Genomic DNA, 3,934 nt, shown 5'->3' with positions numbered 1-3,934 from the left:
TAAACCGTCGTGTCGATAAATCCATGTGTCCGAGCGATGAATTTTCCCCAAACAACAAAAAACTGAAGGGAAATCTTCTTTGAAGGACGTGACAAGGTAGGAGAAGCGGGAACAATGATCACGCGATAAACTGATGGTGTACGTATAGAACGAGTGTTGCGAGAGAATTATCGAGAAACAAAAAAGAAAAAATAATCGTTGGCCGGCGCGACTATACGCTGTCGACGGGCAAACAGCGACTGAGACTAACTGAAACGAACTCTGTCACAGTATGAGCACGGGCTGCGTTCGCGGGTCGATCGAACACGTTCTGCGCCTCTCCTCGGCACCGGCGTCAAAGCCACCCCGATGGCTGCAACGCACTGGTGCGCTTGCAACATTAACCACTGGTCCTTCCTTTTTCGTGTGATATTATACAGCATCTGCGATGCCATTTCAAAGACCGCAATCAAAGCATTAAATGCCAGATTAAAGCGACGCGATAATATTACCCCAATATTCGTCCGTAAATGTTACCGTATAGATGTTTAATTAAGCATTATTATGCTTCGAATAATTTACTATCACATGTTCCACAAGAAAACACATGTTTCACTTTTCCCCGTAGTATGATTGTAATTTATATCAAATATTTATAATTTATAATTTAAAATATTTATAATTCACTGAAAGTATCTTCCTGTCACGATTATAGGCGTAAAATGTCAAATTAAAAGTACCAAATTAAAAACATATGGTATCCCGAAACCAAACGTACGACATGGCGAATCACGATGATACGATAAAAATTGATCTATGTCTTGATTTATTCAAACAGAACGAACTTACTCGAACTTTTCCAGAATAAACGATTTATTCGATAATATCCGTCACCAGCTTCTCTTCCTTCAACGGTAACAACTGACACCGAAAGCTCGAGAGACCCGAACGGTGAGACGTACCCAGAAGCAATGCAGTTACCTGGGCAAAGAGTCCCAAAGACCAAGGACGTAGGAAATTTCGAGAAACGGAAATGGAAACTGGGGAGTGGCGCGTCAATCAGCACTGACGGAAACTAATAAAAATGAAAAAAACCAAACTAATTCGTTTCACAAATTATTAAAACGATATTATTCAAAATTTCACTTGATTTTCTCACTATTTGTCGCACGCGTCAATATTTGTCGAAATATTTGTCAATATTAAAAAGTTAATAAAAAAAATATCCTCTTTCTTCATACCTGTCCTTTCTCCCGGGCGGCGAAGGAATACTAGAATGTTCGAGAACAACGGATACTTTTTGATTTTATCTCAATATCAATTTCAATCTTTTTAAACGAAATATAATCTGAACGATGAAACGTTTGATCATATAATGTTCTTCGTTCGATGCTAAAGGAAATTGAGAAGAAACATCGAAAATTCGTTAATAAAACGAATTTCTTTGTTTCTGTGAGATAATAAACTTGATATACGTATTGATTTTTAAAATCAATATAGCTAACCAATGGGCACACTTTTAACAAGGGCGATGGAACATACCAAAAATCTTTCAAGGTGGTCTTGGCAACGGAAGAGTCGAAAATATGACAATTATAAATGAAAAATTCTAATATTTTACAGCTGGCAACGATAAAGAACTCCAGATATTCTGCTAATTAATTTACAACAAATTCGCGTATATGATCGATAGCTGACGTCACGTCATTGTGTCGCACAGCCCTTGTAAAACGATAAGAATTTCCTGGAAAAATTTGTAGCCACGAAATGAAAAAGATGATAAAACTTCTAACAAGAGTACTGAGACGAGCAACTTTGTACTTACCCCTTCGGAGTAGGGAACGTGATTAAACGTCCGCGAGTTCGAAACTTTTGTAAGTCACTGCACGGCCGCTGCTTATGGTGGAAATGTAATAGATATAAGTACAGAGCGCGTGAGCGAACTAAAAACGCGATATAGGGATAAAGAGAGAGACCGTTCCGTCCTTCTCTAATGCCCGCGTACTTGTACCAGAAATATGTAACAACGGTAAACGAGCGCCGTCAGTGTCCACTAGTGTGCATGCCTGATTAAACAAGGACAGAAAATGCTTATATACAGCCTTCTCTTTCTATTTCCATGTCGCATCCATCTTACTATACAGTAGACAGGACTCGACTATTCCATTCATTATATTCGCACCCTGCTTATGTGTGCGAACGAATCGTTCGTCTCCTGTTTGATGCTCAGTTTTCAACGGAGTTGAAGGGAAACTTTATAAGAGAAAGGAAGTGACGGATTGTCTCAAAGTGATAAACGAAAATTCTCGTAACTATCGAAAAACGATAGTCAATACAAGGATATCATTATCACATATAAAACTATCACAATGAACGGTGAATCATCGCTGCAAGGTACCACAAATAAGACATCTCATAATTTGCGAAAACAGGTAAGGAATATTCTAGATTTTAGACTTTGGAACTTCCATGACAGTCATGAGTGTGTTTTTGTCATTGATTTGCCATATTGCGTTTTTCACAATTGTTGTTCATTTTTTGTGATATTTTACACTCGCACATAGTATCTATGATTTTTTCTTTCGATAATTCTTATAATTATTGTCAATAATTAATTATTTATAACCATTTACGCTGTATTATATATCATTAAGATTTATCTTTGCACGTATCAAGATAGTAGATAACAAAATTATGTGTAACAAATTTATTAAACTCGCAATGTAACAGCAAATTGCATGAAAATCTTTATATTATTAATAATTATTGTTAATATAAAAAAAAATAAATGTCTCATTAGGAGGAGAGTCGTACTTCGGAACGTAATCGGAACATATTGTACCTTATATGTGATTATTTGGAACGCAATGGGTGAGTATATTGCAATTTAGATATCTTCTTAGTTCCAATTTTTTCGAATAATATCGGTGACCAATCGAAATAGAAATTAGTGCGGAAATAGGGGAAGAAACCAAAGTTTGAAAATCGACATCGGTAACTCAGTAGTTATAGTTGAATAACTCAATCGATAACGTAGATTAACTAGTTATAAATGAAAATATATTTAAATTCAAACTTTAAAAATTAGAAATTAGAAAGCAGAAGGCAAAAAATTATCGCCGAGGATTTATATAATAATAAATAGACAGTACATTCCTTTTGTCTGTCTTACCTAGAAATAAAACAGTTGTCCCAATTGATGATTATCGTATAGTGTGTACTCATAGCATAAAATTTGTTCAATGAATTAAAAATTATATTTTTTAGATATGTAGACGTTAGCGATGTATTAATCCGGGAAGCTCGTCTACCTCGGAAATATCGAGTCTGCGACAACGTCGATTTGGAAATTATTCTTACAGAATATGAAAATTATTACAAGATGAAATTCCAAAATTATCCTATATTGTGCAAGGAAATAACTGAAGAGGAAATAAAGACGAGGGAAATGACAAATGCGAACAAAGTGTAAGAATTTAAATTATTTAACACTATTCAACTTTCTCAACGTATTCAACGTATCGATTACAATATCATTCAATCTTCAAAGAAGTAGTAAAACGTGTCAAATCTGTTAGCAAACAAAGGAGAAGTGAGTCTGTATCTGGGTCTGTGAAAGGGAGGAATGCACAACAGAAGATGAGGGGTGATGCTACGGATGATATTAATCTGGCAATGACATTGACATCAATTTTCGACAATGAAAGCGATGAATCTTCATCAGAAGAGGAGTTATTTAACATCTTAATGGAACAATCCACGCAATCAAAGATATCAAAATAGGCTCAGAAGCTTTATATAGGACAATCCGGGATTGTGGAAGATTGCTGAAGACATTTTATCCGTAAGTTATTTTCGATTAATATACGTATTGTAAAGCTTTTTAAAAATAAAATACCTATCCTTGGATAAACAATCCACTGTATATCAATATCCAACAAATGTATTGTTGTAT

General features: G+C 35.3%; 1 long non-coding RNA gene across 1 annotated transcript; it reads left to right on the top strand.

Moving 5' to 3' along the window:
* The first annotated feature begins 433 nt into the window (after positions 1-433).
* LOC126928204 (uncharacterized) lies at positions 434-863 on the top strand. Its single transcript, XR_007716429.1, has 2 exons — positions 434-606; positions 695-863. It is a non-coding gene; the product is annotated as an uncharacterized LOC126928204 (long non-coding RNA).
* Positions 864-3,934: the final 3,071 nt, after the last annotated feature.

The sequence above is a fragment of the Bombus affinis genome, unplaced genomic scaffold (assembly GCF_024516045.1).
Source record: "Bombus affinis isolate iyBomAffi1 unplaced genomic scaffold, iyBomAffi1.2 ctg00000670.1, whole genome shotgun sequence".
Lineage (NCBI taxonomy): Eukaryota > Metazoa > Arthropoda > Insecta > Hymenoptera > Apidae > Bombus > Bombus affinis.
This window is presented reverse-complemented; position numbering and strand designations above follow the sequence as displayed.